Genomic DNA, 18,051 nt, shown 5'->3' with positions numbered 1-18,051 from the left:
AGAAAGCAATAAAAAATGTGGTGGAAACAGCAGGAGAGCTGGAACTAGAAGCGCAACCTGAAAATGTGACTGAATTGCTGAAGTCTTATGACAATACTTGAGCTGATGAGGAGTCGCTTATTATGGATGAGCAAAGAAAGTGATTTATTATCATGGAATCTACTCTTGTCAATGTGAAGATAGTTGGACTGACAACAAATAATCTGGAATATCATATGAACATAGGTTATGAAGCAGTTGTAGAGTTGTAAAGAATTGATTCCAATCTTGAAAAACATTCTACTCTTGGTAAAATTCTATGAAACAGCACCACATTCTACAGAGAAATAACTCATGAAAGAGAGAGGCAATTAATGTAGGATAATTCATTGTCTTCTTTCAAAAAATTTCTGGTCTCCCAACATTCAGCAGCTACCACCATGATCAATCAGCAGCCATGAACATCAAAGTAAGACCCCCACCGGCAAAGAAGATTACAGTTCTCTGAAACTCAGATATTTGATAAATTATTTAGCAATATAGTATTTAGATGTAATGCTACTGCTTACTGAATAGGCTACAGTAAAGTGTAATCATAACTTTTATTCACACTGGGACAACAAAAAATGCATTTGACTTTATTTATTGTAATATTTGTTATATTTTAGTGATCTGGAACCAAATACACAATATCTCCAAGGTGCATCTGTATCTCTTCCAGTAACTCTATCTCTATATCTGTCTATCTCTACATCTCACATATTCTTTATCCATTCATCTATTTGTACACTCTTAGCTTCTTCCATATATTGGGTATTGTGAATAATGCTTCAATGAACATGGAAGTGAAGCTATCTCTTCAATATCTTGTATTTTCTTGGATACATACTGAGAAGTTGGCTTACTTGATCACATTAGATTTTTTTAAAGGAAATTCTGTGCTGTATTACACAGTGTCTGAATTAATTTATATTCCCACAAAGACTTTTATAAGTGTTCATTTTTCTCCACATCCAACAGATGTGAGGTGATATCCCATTGCAGTTTTGATTAGCATTTCCGTGATGACTAGTTATGTAAAGCATCTCCTAATATACTTGGCCTTTTGTATATCTCTGTAAAATAACCTTTTGGTTTCCTTTCCTAATTTTAAATCATATTTTTTGCACTTCTGCTATTGAGTTGTATGAGGTGTTTATATGTTTTGGATATTAACCCCTTATCAGATGAACAGTTTGCATATATTTTCTCCCAAGTTATAGATTGTCTTTCAGTTTTGGTGATTTTTGTCTTTTAGTTTTGGTGATTATTTTTCTTCTGTTTCAGAGAAATGTATTATTTACTTGAACTCCCAATTATAATTATTTTATTTCATCGCTTTTACTTTAGGTGTCAGGTCCCCTAAATCATTAACATGCCCATATTAGTTAGCTTGTCCTCCTTGTTTGTTTCCTCTGTGACATTTTCATCTTTTACATTTATATTCACAATCCATATCAAGTTATTTTCAGAGTGGTGTAAGATTAGAGTCTTATTTCACTTTTTTTGCATCTGGATACCCAGTTTCCCCAACGTAAATTATTTAAGAGATTACGTATCTTTTCCAATTCAGTGTTTATTCTTGGCTCCTTTTTCAAATATTAGATGATTTCTCTGGGCTCTCTCTTCTGTTATTCTGCTCAATTGGTGTATATGTTGGTTTTCATGCTAGTGCCATACTTTTTATTTTATTGTTATCTATTTGAAAAATAGGTTGAAACCAGGAAGCCTAATGCCCAACTTTGTTTTTCAACAGATTGCTTTGGCTATTCAGGGTCTTTGTGGGATTGCTTTTTATTTATCTGTAAAAAATTTCTTTGGAATTTTGGCAAGGATTGCACTGAATGTATAGATAGCTTTGTATACTATGGGCATTTTAACAATAACAATTTTTGCTGTCCATGAACATGACATGTCTTTGCATTAATTTGTGTTTTACCTAATTTCCTTTATCAAGGTCTTCACTGTACAGGTATTTCATTCTTGGCTAAAATTATTCCTAAGTAGAACAACCTAAGTATACACTATGATAAATGTATAACAAAAATTTTGGACATATAATCAAATATCATTCGGCCACAGAAAAGAATACCCTTCTATTTGCAACAACATGGAAGAAACTTGAAGGCATTATTCTAAGTGAAGTAGGTCAAATAGAGAAATATAAATACTCTATGATCTCATTTAATGGGATATAAAATAACATAAAAATGCAGAACAGATTGCAGGTCACCAGGTGTAAGGTGATGAGTGATGACTGTCAATGTGTACAAACTTTCAGCTGTAAATATAATGCATTCCTAGGGTGTAATGTACACTATGGTGACTATAATTAACAATTCTGTATTGTATAACTGAAAACTGCCAAAAAAAGTAGAATCTTTTAAGTTCAAAAAGGAATAGTAATTGTGAAGTGTGGATATGTTAACTAACTTTATTATTGTAATCATTTATTTTTTCATATGTAGTTTATTGAAGTATAATGTATATTCAATATTGTATTGAGTTGAAGTATAAAACGAAGTGATTTAACAGTTATCTGTATTACTAAATCTTCACTCAAAATTGTGTAGCTGCTACCTGTCAACATAGGAAGATGTTACAGGATTCCTCACTGTATTCCCTACACTCTACTTCCCTTCCCGTGACTGATTCACGCCGTGGCTGTGATTGAGATTCTGTGGCTCTTCACCCCCTCCGCTACCTGACCATCCCCGCCCACTGCTCCTGCGTGGTGACCACCAGTCTCTTCTCGGCGTCTGTGGGTCTACTGTTGATTTGTTCATTTTATTTTGTTTTGTTCTTAGATTCCACATGCAAGTGAAACTACATGGTATTTTTCTTTCTTCACCTGGATTACCTCACTTAGCATGATACCCTTTAGTTCCATCCATGGTGGGAATGGAAATTGTCCCAGCTACAATGGAAAGCAGTATGAAGGTTCCTCAAAAAATTAAATTGAAATATCACACAACACAGTGACTCCACTCTAGGAATTTACTCAAGGAAAACAAAATATCTGATACGAAAAGATAAATGCACCTCTATGCTTATTGCAATATTATTTACAACAACCAAGCTATAGAAGCAACCAAAGTGCTCAGCAATATATTAATTGATTAGAACACTATTAGTAAAGAAAATTACAGGCAAATGTCCCTGATTGACAAAGATGCAAGAAATCCATATCAAACTGTGAGCAATGTTAACTAAAAAATACTTTTAAGTGTTATATGCCATAATCCATGGAATGAAGCATAAAAATAATGTAATCATTTCAATAGATGCAGGAAAATAATTAGACAAAATTCAACATCTTTTCATCAAAATATTTCTCAATAAATAAGGTAGAGAATGTACCTCAGTATAACACAACCCATACATGGCAAGCTTACTATCAACATACAAATATTTTACTGATTCATTCCCTATATTCTCCATGCTATACTACCATTCCCATGAACAACTTATATTATGATTGAGAATTTTTGTGCCTCTTTATTCCCCTCACCCTCCATCCCTACCCACCCTAATCCTTCCTCCATGGTAACCACTAGTGAATTCTCTGTGTCTATTAGTCTACTGCTGGTTTTTCATTATGCTTTGCTTTGTTTTTATATTCCAAAAATAAACTAAGTCATATGGTATTTGTCTTTCTCTATCAGTCTTATTTAAGAGCATAATACCCCGTAGATACATCCATATTGTTGCAAAGGGCAATATTTGTTTTTTTTATGGATGAATAATATTCCATTGTGTATATGTCTACATCTTTATCCATTCACTTATTGATGGACACATAGGTTGCTTCCATATCTTGGCTACTGTAAATAATGCAGTGCTAAACATAAGGATGCATATATCTTTTGGAATCACTGGGAATTTAAAGAGCAATAGGAAAATCTATCTTTAAATTTATATGTATCCACAAAAAATCCCAAATAGGCAAAGTAAGATGAAGAATTAAGGTCAAAACTAGAGACATCATAATCCTGATTTTTTATTATATTATTATGTTATCATAATCAAAATCATATGGTACTGGAATAAAAGTAAAACAGGCACATAGAACAATTCACCATAATAGAGAGCCCCAAAATAAATACATGCCATATTTTCAACTTATCATTGGGAAGAGAATCAAGAACAAACATTGGTGACAGAGTAATCTCTTCCATGAATAGCACTGAGAAAACATGGCAGCCACATGCAGAAGAATTAAACTGGACCAATATTTTACACCACTCACAAAAATTAACTCAAAATGAATTAAGACAGAAATGTAAGACCTGAACCCTTAAAACTTCTGGAATAAACACAGGGAAAACATCCTTGATATTGGTCTTAGCAATGGTTTTTTTCAGTAAGATTCCAAAACCACAGACAATGAAAACTAAATAAACATAGGTGGCTTTATCAAATGGAAGACCTTCTACACACCTTGTAAATATAAAAGCAACCTATTATCTGGGAGAAAATTTGCAAAAAACATATCAGATAGGGTATGAATAACCAACATATACTAGGAATTCATACAACTCAATAGCAGATAAACAAACCAAATGAAAAATGGACAAATGATCTGAATAGAAATTTTTCAAAGACACATACATGACCAATAGGTACATGGAAAGGTTCTGAATATCCTTAATCACCAAGGGAATTACAAATCCAAACCACAATTGGATATCACCTAATGCCTGTTAGGATGGCTATTATCAAAATGACAGGAAATAACAAATAGCAAAGATGTGGAGGAAAAGGAATCCCTGTACACTTCTCAGTAAAAATGCAAAGCAGAACCATTATGAAAAACAGTATGAAGGTTCCTCCAGAAATTAGACACAGGGCTACAGTATGACCTAACCATCCTCCTTCCGGGCATACACACTGAAGGGGCTGGATTTGGTGTAGTGAAGAGATGCCCACACTTTTATGTTCACTGAAGCATTATTCATATTAGCCAAGGTATGGAAACACTTTAAATGTCCTTTGACAGATTAATGGATGGAGAAAATGTGTTACAAACACATACACACACACCAACTTTGAAGGAAGTTATTAAGCCATAAAACAAAGGGAATCCAGTCTTATACAACAACATGTGTTAACCTAGAGGGCATTATTCTAATTGAAATAAGCCAGATAGAGAAATATACATGCTATATGGCAACAATTATATGTGGTATCTAAAAAAGATGAAATAAAAATCAACCATTGAAACTGCAAATAGAATAATGGTTTCCAGGAACAAGTGGGGAAGGAATGGGGAGATGCAGCTGGAAGGTACAGACCTTCAGCACTGTGACAGATGCATTCTGGGAACCTAAGGTGGCTCTGGTGACCACAGCTGGTGACACAGGGCTTTATACTTAAAGTGTGCTGAGAGTGGATCTTAGCTTTCTCACAACACACATAAAAAAGTTAACTATATGAGGCCCTTAATCATCTTGATCTTAGTAATGATTTTACAGTGTATATGTATATCAAATAATCACTTTGTACACTTTAAGTATATGTAATTATGTTTGTCAGTGATTCCTCAGTACAAATGGAAAAATTTTAAGTATGTATAAAATGTGTTACCAAAATTTTCACTCTTTAAGGTACTCATTCATGCCCTAAACTTATCTTAATCCATCATCAAAAATTATGAACTGTCCCCCTATAAATATTAGGTAGGAATTATTTAACTGTATTACTCAGATTGTAATGTGTCCCTCCTGCAGCTGTTGGCCAACACTGACAAGAGTAATACAAGACTTCTGCAGATCGTGAAGGATATTGTGTCATCCACAGTGCAGATACGCAGGTGTGGGGGAAGGAAGAAAGAAGGATCCACAGTGAGGAGGAGTGGGACTGCAGTGTGGGCTCAGAGGCATTGACTGAACATCCAGGGAGCTACGAAGCTCGGGGGCCAGTCAGAGCTGCCTCAGGCAGGGTGACTGGCTCCGTCTTTATGCTCCCACTGATCACTCATTGACACAGACTGTCCCTAAGAAGAGCATGCGAGCTTGAATGAACCGACTCCTATCATCTGTCAACTCACCAGAGTAAGACAACATCTGAAGGCTATGAGCTGACACCAGACCAAGAACTGGAAGAACGGATCCATCAGTTAGTCCTCTAGGTGTCTTTGTGTGCAAATCACAGACTGCACTATTGTGTCTATTTATTTATTTGTGATTTCTGGGAAGTGATTTCCAGGATTTGACTGCACTTCTCTCTTCGGAGAAATTTTAAGTGGAAGGTTAATGGGAAAACTTGTTGAATACACAGTCATTGGATGGTTTGCCAGGCAGTGTGACTTAAAATTGTGTTCCTGTGTCTGCTACTTTTGGTCATTTATTGTCATAATGAGATAACAAAAAGTACCAAGAGATACCTACATGGGTCACCTGGGTGCCCAACATATCCCTTCCTTCCGTCTTTGTTTAACAGTAGTCAGAACACTTCTCAAGGGCAAGGCCAGGCACCCCACAAGAATGGTGACCCTTTATTGCCTCCTGCTTCATTATCATGAGGAGTTTAATGTCCCTGGGGAAAGCGGAGGGAGACAGAGCTCACAATACATTAGGACTATTGTTGATCCCTCTGGTGAGAGCGGCCGCCCTTTGGAAAGAGGGCTGCTCACCATCATAACTCAAAGGTGGAGGGGATAGAAAGTGCAGGTCTCCCACGAGGTCCCAAAGGAAAAAGTGTAAATGTTACCACACCTAGTTCCAGTCCTTGGTAACCAGACATCCATTCTACCAAATTAGGTGCACAGAATCCCATAATGTTCATCTGTTAGAGTGGATATTGTGTCCAAGAAGAGGGCACCCTTTCAGGGCATCACATTTCAATAATAACCTCAACTGTGCCCCCCCAGGCTGCTCCAGTGCACACTCAGACTGGGAAACACGGAGCAGTGCGTCCACACCACAGTGGACCGCATGGTCACGTGTCCACTGCCACACCCCCTGCTCTGTATGTGAGTCATTTTCTGATAAAACATCGTGCAGGATCCTATTTCAGTGATCAAATTTGGGGCAAATCATTAGGAATGGATTATTGCCCTTGGGCACAGGAAAGGAAACCCATTCCCATAATATTTGTTTACTTCAGTCAAAATTAATTACAACAGGAAGAAAAAATCTGATAGTGTTATTAGAAATCAATAGTCCCATTGCTGTCCACCAGCGCTGTTGCCATGGCAAAGCTCAGCATAAATCTCTGTCACTGGCAGGTTGAAGATTCGGCAGCAACTCATTCACATCGACCTAGAAGAACAGGGGCCTGCGATGCGAGACACATGCATGAGCTCTGCTGTTGTGAATATGGCCGCTACCTTATTCTGTCCTTTACCAGCCAACAGCAGAGGAGGGTAGACATCAAGTTGCACAGCTACTTTTTTTTTAATCTGCTTGGTAGCTCAGGGCTTTATCTGTATTGGATGCTTTCTGGGGGTTTTATCATTGAAAACCACAGTACTTCAACTCTGTGCCCATTTCCATATATCTACCCATAATCCCCAAAAGTTTATTGTCTCCTATATTTCGTTTTACATCTATGCCTCTAGCCAACCTGCCAAGCTATTTGCCAAAGCACATGAATAGGTATTTATTCTAGTTTTAAGTCATTTATCTTCCAACACAAAATAAATGATCAGGCACACAATCCAAAGCTCCACCTCTAAGGTATATTTCACTTCACTGCCTTTCAAGTCATGAAATCCACCGTAAGTAAATTTAGATTACTTTCCTCCTCTATCAGCTGACATAAGGGACTCCTCCCTCACCGTGTCAAAGAATGAACTGATGGATTGACAGATGTGAGTAGTGGACAACACAGGGGGTGAATGTGACCTGCTCGTGCGGTTTACTAGGCCTCTAGTGCTACTCATCCAATCATGTACGTACTATTTCCAACTTTGGCTGATTTACTCTGGGGCATAATGAATATTATGATTTTATTGAAGTACAGCTGATACACAATATTCTATTGGTTCCATGTATAGTACACAATGATTCACTTACATGCAATGTTAAATCCTCACCACTAGGGTATTTGCTGTAAACGTAGAGCTGTTACACACAATTGACCGTATTCTCCATGCTGCACTTCCAAGGGCAGGACCAACTTACCCTGTGGCCGAGGTTGTTGTGCCTCTTTACCCCCTCACCTGTCCCACCCCGCCACCTCAGCCCTCCCCCATGGTGACCACGAGTCACTTCTCAGTGTCTGTGACGCCACTACTCTTTTGCTCATTTTCTTTCGTTTTGTTTTTAAACTCCACACGTAAGTGAAATCATACATTATTTATCTTTCTCCACCTGGTTGATTTCAATTAACATAATACCCTCTAAGTCCATCCATGTTGCCCCAAGTGGCTGGGTGTCTTTCTTTTTGTGGCTGAATTTTCCTTTGTGTATATTTGCCACTTATTAGTTATTGATTCATCTACTGATGGACACTCGGTTGGCTATTTTAATTATCACAGCAATAAGTACAGGATGCATGTATCTTTTCAAATCAGAATTTGTTTTCTTTGGGTAGACCCTCAGACACGGGTCTCGTGGTATTCTGCTTTCTGCTTTTCTGAGGCACCCCACACTTCTTTCCACAGCGGCGGACCCAGTGGACCTTCCCACCAGCAGTGTCACAGGGCTCCCTTTCTCCACATCCTCACCAACATTTGTTATTTCTCATTACTTGGATGGTGGCCATTCTGCCTGCTGTGGGAGGTGATGTCTCACTGTGGTTTTGATTTGCATTCCCTTGAGGATGAGTGACGTAAAGCATCTTTTTCTGTGTTCACAGACAGTAACTACATTAGCTGAGGTGTGGATTGAGTACTGTATGTAACTGCCAAATCGCTATGTAGTGATTTACTTGAAACAAATAAAATATTTTATGTCAACTATGCTTCGGTAGAATAAAAACAAAATATGTGTATTCCTCTCAAACATTTCTAAGAAAGTTGAAGAGGTTGGAACACTTCTAAATTCATTTTGGAGGCCAGCATAATGATGATGAAAAATCCAGACAAAAATTAAAATGACACAAAATCGAAAAGTCTTTAGAATAGCTGCTATCAAAGACCCTTAAAAAAAAAGGTGTTAATGAGGATGTGGAAAAATTGGAACTTTGTGCACAGTTGTGGAAATATAAAATGGTACATCTGCTTTGGACCAGAGTCTGGGAATTCCTTCAAACTTAAACACAGATCTACGATACATTCCTGCATTCCACTTCTGGATAAATTCCCTAGAATATTGGAGGCAGTGTCTTGAAGCAGTATTTCTGCAACATGTTCATAACAGCATTATGCATAATATCTGAGAAATGGATGCAACACAAGTGTCCACTGATGGATAAATGGATAAGAAAGATGTTGAATATATATGTGATGAAGTACTAGCCAACCTTAAAATGAAGGATATTCTGTAAACAATGTTGCAATAAATATATGGTGTAATACGTTATTTAATATGCTGAAGTATGGATGGGCTTGGAGGATAATAGGCTAATTAGAATGAGCCAGTCACAATACATAACCTGTATGATTTCAATTAATGAGTTACTTTGAGTGTTCATAGTCATAAAAACAAAAATTATAATGGCTATTGCCAGGGAATAGGGAAAAGAAAATAGAAGAGAAAATTACTGGGTGATGGGTTCTTTTGAAGATGAAAGTTCTGCTGAGGGCCGGGGTGGATGGCCTCACATATGAATGCATGTCTTATCTTCGAACTGCACACTTAAAGATCGTTTACATGATATAGTTCATGTGTATTTACCACAATGAAATTGAAAGTGGAAAAATTACACACATAATGTTGCATAGGTGGTAAGTGACTGAGTGAAGAAAGTACGAACAATCACGTCATGAGGAGCAATAAAGACAATGATATGGAGCAGACACCCTCCGTGTAAATCTCCACCACAGCACTAATTACTGGTGCTCTCTTGGATCACTAATTATTCTCACAACTTCAGTCTATAGCTGTGAATGATAAGAAAAAATAATAATGTTTAAATAATTTTTGGAGATTTCCTCCTCCCCCAACAGTCTCTCTATATATAATATATAATATATATACTACATGTTTTGTAGAATGAAAAGGCAACATGTAAACAAGCTCATACATTTCAGATAAGAACTTATTAACAGTGGTCATTCTTGAGATTAATTTAAATATTGGTGAAAATTTTATATTTAATAACATTAATAGCATTGCATTTAGTAACAATAGATTTTTTAAAGGCATAAAGGAGAAACACAAATTAGTACAACTGAAATATTTATTACATTGTTAAGCCCTGTTTACTGCACACTTATTCGAAGTCCCAAGGGGATTTATCAGCATGCATGCACACACACACACACACACACACACACACACACACATACTTTATCAGCTCCTCTGACAGGCATCATTAAACAAAGGTTGATGCCATCTTCCTTCTTATACACTTAATCCAGCCACACCCTATTATTTGCCCAGGTGGTTGAGCTAAAGAAAATCATCAGATCGTGGGTTCAACCAGACAGGCAGACAGAACTGGAGGAGCAAATGGGTAATTATTATTCTTGACTTATTCTTCTGCCCATTCTATTGATTCTTGACACTCTTTCTTCAATTATTTTACAACCACCTATTTTTATTGAGAAAGGTAAATACACTTTTCCTGTTGAAATGTTGTATGCCATTTATAAACTCTAACATGTGGAAATAAATGTCAGTTTCCAAATGCTGATGGAATAAAACAATATATATGATTTCTATATTACTGGATGATGTGTTCATCTTCATGAGACTGAAATTTTGCAGAGGAAGAGTGACTTAATTTAACTGAGGGGGACCAATTCTGGTAATTACAGCCTTGGAACAAGTCTTAGCCATATTTGTGTTTTCCTGTTGAAATTATCAATGGGTGACCTAAACCCAAATTATAGACTGTGGAGTGAGGCCTGCGTACCCAGCAGAGATGAGGCTGGTACAGACTGTGGGTCCCGCTCCTGCTGAGGCAGTGTCCTTAGGGTAGTCTGGGATGTTACGCACTTACCATGAAAACTTCATTTTTAAAGATCTGTAATATGATATTAAAAAGTATGTCCTAGACTGTTGGTGAAGATTATATGTGGTTCAACATTAAAAATTTGCTGGGATGCTTTAAATCAAGACAATCAAGGTTCATTATTCTACCGCCGCCATCAATGATTCTGCAAGTTAAACCCACACTGAGCCACCCACGTCAGTCTCCAGCACCTGGGCAGGGAAATCAGGACAAGCCGTGAGGCGGTTTCCTTGCAGGCACAGACAGCAGGTCCTCGTGTCAGGAGTGCTTGGTGGGCTGTTCAGTGGGGCTCCAGCACAGTCACACCCGCTTATCAAAGTGCATCAGCAGTTTGCCCAGGACCCTCCGGCACCTTCTGTGTTTCCTCCATTCACTCAGTCAAGAGCTCCCAGGCCCTCAGTGCTCTGGCCACTGTGTGGTTCCTGCTTCACTTTGACAGCAAATAGGAGCTGGGTGGGCAGGGGTGTCTGGAGTGTATTGGACAGCTTTTGAATATTGCATAGAGCTCAGCTCTATCCACCAGTGAGGGTGGAACTTGATAGAAAAATTATTGTTTCATTGTGTTCCAGACTAGTTGGATACATATAGAAAGACATCAAAGTCATTTGCCATGTTGTCTAATCTTACAGCATGCCAGAACATGGGACTGTAATAACCTGAAGATCATAATTAGACTTTGTGATGATTACAAGAATATACAAGGTATTTGATATGTGTAATTTCCTCCTGAAATATCCCAACTTATAGGCCCTTCTAAACTCTTCACAGAAAGAGAAGCCAATTATTTCATTTTACCTTCCTGTTTCTAAGAGTCTTTAAAATTTAACCTTCAACATGTCAGAAAATGAAGAGGTATAAAGGTCTAATTTCTGGAAGAGATTATGTGAATGAAACTATTACCAATTGTCTTCAGAAAGGTCAGATATTTTGTTTCATTGGTCATTTATTTTATTTTATCTGTTTTAAAATTCTACTTTAAATAACATTTATATAGCAATTGTCACTGAGTAGAGACCATAACCTCCTTATGTTTAATGAAGTTTAATTTTACTTTGATTCATATTCAGCGTCTAGCACAGACACAGGCTGAGAGCAGCAGATTTAGCAGTCACCAGTGAATGGGGGTTAGAGCATCTCAGTGTTGCTCAGTTTTCCTCTGTGCATCTCAATTTATATGAAAAATTAATTGCTATGTGCATTAAAAGAGATGATATTTGGGAAAAGTAAATAAAGCCTTGTCTGACAAGGAGCAATGACCAAGCCATTTCAAGAGTTTCCCTGACAGATTTATGAGGAGCGGGATTTGAACTTGGAGAAACATGAGCTAGACAGAACAAGATGGGATTCTGCCCAGAGCTCTGACTCAGGGGCATATATCAAGTCCAGTTACTCAAATGTATGAATACATCATGAAACTGGACAACTGAAGAACTGTACTCAATCATGAGGCAAATATTAAGAGCTATATCATAGATTCAGCACTATTTCTGTACATAAAATATCTTTACAGATACTATGCGTACTTATTCTTCTGTAACTCATATTGGTCTAAACAATTAATTTCCCTTAATTCTCTCAACAATTCATGATATCAAAAGTTACCTTATTGGTTTTTAAATTTAATTTTCAATGGAATAATGGGTACAGGAGTATCTGTGTCCAGCACTATGATCAGCTGAGATTTTGATCCCCTGACTCAATGGCCCTCGGGTGTATGAGAGGCCAGTCATGTGTGAGGACCCTTACCTGCTCCTGGGAGTGTGTGACTTACCCCACACAAAAGAGATTAAATGAGCAACCCTATACTATGGAAGAAGAATTCAAATATTGGGTGTAGATAATCCCTGAACTATGCTGCAGTTACTTCCTAAATCTCTCTGACATGGAATACATACTCAAAACTTTTATAATATTCTCATTGGATTCTCAAAGCCAAGAGGTAATTAAAAATATGCTTGTATAACACAAGCCCTGGAAATAAAATCTTCAATTCCATTTTTCAATAATTTAATGTTTTATTTATATTTTTATTGACCTATAGCTGATATACAATCTTGTATTGGTTTCAAGTATGCAACATAGTGTTTTAGCATTTATATACATTACTAAATCCTCAGCCCAACTAGTGTCGTTATTAGTAGTCAGCATAGAAAGACGTTACAGAATTGCCTACTACTGTGTCTATGTACTTTCATCCCCATGAGTAATTAAATTTTGATTGAGATTTTTGTGCCTTTTTATCCTCATTACCTGTATCTCCTACCTATCTCACGCCCTCCCCATGGTAACCACCAGTCACATCTCACTGCCTATGAGTCCACTGCTGTTTTGTACATTTTCTTTTGTTTTTAAACCATATATAAGTTTTTCTCCACCTGGTATATGCCACCTAGGAGAGTACTCTTTGGGTTCATCCATGTGACCTGGAATGGCAGGATTTCTTCCTTTTCTGTGTGTGAACACTATTCCAATGCTCATGTGTGCATCACCTTTTTCCAGTCATCTCGATGGACACATTTGTTGCTCCATAATTTGGCTATTGTAAATGTTGTAGCAATAAATAAAGTGTTGCATATAATTTTTGAATCAGACATTGTGTTTTCTTTGGGCAAATTCCTGTAAGTGGAGTTACTGGGTCTATGGTATTTCTATGTGTTGTTTTTTGAGCAACCTTCATATTGTTTTCCATAATGGTTGCACAAATTTACAATCCTACCAACACTGTAGGAGAGGTCCAATTTCTCTGCATCTTCACCAATATTTGTTATTTTTTATCTTTCAGATAGTGGCCATTCTGAATGGTGTGAGGTGTATCTCATTGAAATCATTTTGAATTTATGGAGGCTCTTACTGTAGCTTAGTATGTTACCTATTTTGGAGAAAGTTCCATGTACACTTGAGACAAATGTGTATCTGGCTGCATTTGTGGAATGTTCTGTAGATATCTGTTAAGTACATCTGATTTTATGTATTGTTCAGTGCCTCTGTTTCCTTATTTGTTTTCTGTCTGGTTGGTGTGTATGTTGAAGTGAGTAATATATTAAAGTCTCCTAACATGAATGTGTTGGAAACTATTTCCCCCTTTAATTCTGTTAGTATTTGTTTCACATATTTAGGTTCTCCTTTGTTGGGTGCATAGATATTTATAATGGTTATATGCTCTAGTTGGATGGTCCCCTTCATCATTGTGAAATGTCCTTCTTTGTTCCTCATTACTTTGTTTTGAAGTCTATTGTGTTGGATACAAGTACAGCTACACCTGAGTTTTTTCCTTATCACTTGGATCCATCCTTTCACTGTTAGTCTGTGCATGTCTTTGGGCCTGAGATGAGTCTCATGTAGGAAGCACATAGATAGATGTGTCTGTTTATTTACTCATTCTTCCCTCTATGTTTTCTGATGGGTGCATTAAGTCCATTCACATTTAAGGTAATTATTGATAGGAATGTTGTTATTGCAATTTTATTCATTGTTTTCTGGTTGTTTTAATAGTCTCTCTCTATTACTTTCTTCCTCTCTTGTATGCTTCTCTTATTTGATAGTTTTCTTTAGTGTTGTTTTTGTATTTCTCTTTTATAATCTTTTTGTGTATCTATTACACGTTTTTGTGGTTACTATAAGGTTCAAGGATATCTCCCTGACTATAGAACAGTCCATATTAAACTGATGATTGGTTTACTTAAGTACGTTTTTCTTCTTTCTCCTCCACAGTTTATGTATTAGATGTCATAATCTGCACTTTTTGTGTATCCCTTGACTAAATTTGTGTATACTTGGTTTTACTTTTGTTTGTTTTAATTTGATACTAACTTGGGAAGTACTTTGTAGTATTTGTTCACTACATTTACTTTGGGTTTATTTTCCTTGTTGAAAACTATTTAGCATTAGAAACCTTTGCATCTCCTGCAGTACCTTTAATGTTTCCTGTAATGCTGATTGAATGGTCATGAATTCCTTGTGTTGTCATTTATCCAGGAATTGTTTAATCTTGCTTCATATTTGAGTGAGAATCTTGCTGTTAGAGGATTCTTGGTGAAGGTCCTTCAGGTTCAGTACATTAAGCACATCATGCCACTTGCTTCTGCCTGTATGGTTCTGCTGAGTAGTCTGCTGACAGCCTGATGGGTTTTCACTCATAACTAATATTTTTAATTCTCTGGATGACTTCAGTACTCTCTCCTTATAGTTAAACTTTGTCTGTTATGCTTCCTGGTGTGCAGGGTGATGGCTTCATGAAGAAGGTATCCTTGGTGCACAGCAGCTGAAGAGAATTTACTCCCCAGTGCCCAGTTCTCCTTTAAGGTGGGGCCCTAGGGTGTAGTTGGTGGGCAATGGGAAGGGCTGCCTTTCTGCCTGTCTGCCAGCAGTGGTTGGTCTTTGTCAGCAGAGGAGCCCGCAGGCCTCTGGGCCCTTTGGGTGCCTTGAGGCACTTCTGCTGGGGTGAACTATAGGTAGAGCTGCCCTCTGCCTGCTTGTCAGCAAAGGCAGCTGCTGCTTTGCCAAGATGGCAGAACAGGGCAGGAGTGCAGGGAGCTGCTGTGAGCGTCCTTCCAGTGAGGGAGCTAGAGTACAGGGCTGGTTCATGCACGTGCCCCACTATGTGGACTAGGGGAGGGCCAGGGACACCTGGAAGTGTCCTCCCTCTGCCTGCAGGCACTGCAGTCTGCCTGGCTGAGTGCGCTGGGCAGGGCGGGCGCACAAGGAAGGGCTGCCATGTGGCTGAGCTGCAGGGAGGGAGATGGAGTGCTTGGAGCAGGTTCCTGTGAATACCCGGCCCGCTGGGCTGAGGGATGGCTGGGGAAGCACCATCCACCCGCCCTTTATCCTTGGAAAGAGCTCCCTTGACCCATGCTTCTGTGGCACACTGCTAAATGCTGGTAAACTTTTCGATGTGTGGTCTCTGCTTGGATCTCAGTGGGGCCGATGAGGATGCCTTTCCTCCACAAGTTACAGGATCATGGTCTCCAAGAATGCAGCACATCTCCCTGGAGTGCAGCCCTGCCAATCACCAAAGCTCAGTGCTACGTGGACTCATCTGCCTGGAGCATTTATCCGGGCCCATGTGCTAGATTCTGAGCACTTATTCTCTCTCTGCTCCACTCCTCTCCCCGACACTTGTGGGCCGGAATGGGGAACGGGTCTGGGTCCCAATCAGTCATGGCTCCATCACTTCACCCTTCTCAATTTTGCCTTCTCTTCACCAGGTGCAGATGGTCTATTCTGCTACTTTGGGGTCATTTTCAGGGTTAGTAGTATTTGCTGTAGTTGTTTCCTTATTTTGTACAAGGAGGATGTCTCTGCTTTGCCTTCCTCCCCTGCTGTCGTTTCCGCAGCTCAATAAGTTAGTATTTGCTTAATCAGAATCTCTGTAATTTTCTAATACATGTTGATGGATGACAGTATCATGAAGAAACCCCATGAACTGATCCCTGGCAACTCCAGTATAAATTTCAAATATTTTAACCCATATTTGTGAATTCTTCCCTTTCTTGGAAATTTGAAATCATAATGAGCAGTCCCATTTCTGCATGTGCATGGAAATTCCTCTGTTTAGGACAACTGATACACACACAGTCACACACCCACTCACTCAAAAATCATATATGTACTCATTTCAGGTGGAGGTAGCCTATGAATGGTTATTAAATCCAAATTTCTCTTCATTCATTTACATGAATCTTCATGGAAACCATTAACTGGGTGGACAATTACACTGCACAGTCTGATTTCATCCTGCTGGGAATCTTCAGTCAATCCAAACACCCAACTCTTCTGGGAATGGTTATTTTTATAGTTTTCCTGATGGCCTTCGTGGGAAACACTGTGTTGATTCTCCTTATACACTCTGACGCCCCCCCCCCCCTTATACACTCTGATGCCTCCACACCCCCATGTACTTTTTCATCAGCCAGTTGTCTCTCATGGACGTGGCATACATTTCTGTCACTGTGCCCAAGATGCTTGTGGACCAGGCATGGGTGTGAACACGATCTCAGCCCCTGGATGTGGGATGCAGATGTTCCTCCATGGAACACTCACTGGCTCAGAATTTTTCATTCTAACTTCCATGGCCTATGACCACTTTGCAGCCATCTGTCTCCCTCTTCATTACCCTGTCCTCATGAACCACAGGGTATGTATTCTTCTTGCATCGAGCTGCTGGTTTTTGGCTTCTGTGGATGGATTTGTTTTTACTCCCATCACCATGACCTTCCCCTTTTGCAGATCATGGGTAATCCATCATTTCTTCTGTGAAGTCCCTGCTGTGATGAAGCTCTCCTGCTCAGACACTTCCCTCTATAAGACACTCATGTACCTCTGCTGCGTCCTCATGCTGCTCATCCCTGTGACCATTATTTCAGGCTCTTACTACTTCATCCTCTTCACCGTCCACAGGATGAACTCAGCGGAGGGCTGGAAGAAGGTCTTTGCCACCTACTCCTCCCACATGACTGTGGTCACTCTCTTCTATGGGGCTGCCTTCTACACTTATGTGCTCCCCAGTTCCTACCACACCCTTGAAAAGGATATGATTGTATCCATCTTTTACACCATAGTCACTCCTGTGCTAAACCCATTAATCTACAGTCTCAGAAACAGGGATGTCATGATGGCTCTGAAGAAAGTTTTGAATGTGGTACCTGCCTCACTATAAAGTAAGGAGTTTCTATATTTTTCAATTTCTCTAAACATTAGAATTCTCATATCTTATGATAATGTTATTCCTTAAAATTTCATACCATATTGCCTCATATCAATTTCTCACCTTTTCATGAATTGTCTTTGTGTCCTTCAAAATTCTTTGATTTGATACACTTTTTCCATTCAAAGTTAATATACTTTGAACTATTAAAATTAGTACAATTTTAATATTATATTGTACTAATATCATAATTAGTGATATGTATTTATAATGGGGATATCATACAATATCAGTGAGAATAAAGTGGTGCAGCTGCTTTGTACATC

The 18,051-nt window shown here is 38.5% G+C and overlaps 1 pseudogene; it reads left to right on the top strand.

Moving 5' to 3' along the window:
- Window positions 1-16,764: 16,764 nt before the first annotated feature.
- On the top strand, window positions 16,765-17,737 carry LOC118919986 (olfactory receptor 2T29-like; annotated as a pseudogene).
- The last annotated feature ends 314 nt before the right edge of the window (window positions 17,738-18,051 follow it).

The sequence above is a fragment of the Manis pentadactyla genome, chromosome 13 (assembly GCF_030020395.1).
Source record: "Manis pentadactyla isolate mManPen7 chromosome 13, mManPen7.hap1, whole genome shotgun sequence".
Classification (NCBI taxonomy): domain Eukaryota; kingdom Metazoa; phylum Chordata; class Mammalia; order Pholidota; family Manidae; genus Manis; species Manis pentadactyla.
The sequence above is the reverse complement of the archived record's forward strand: the minus strand, read 5'-3'. Positions and strand labels throughout refer to the sequence as shown.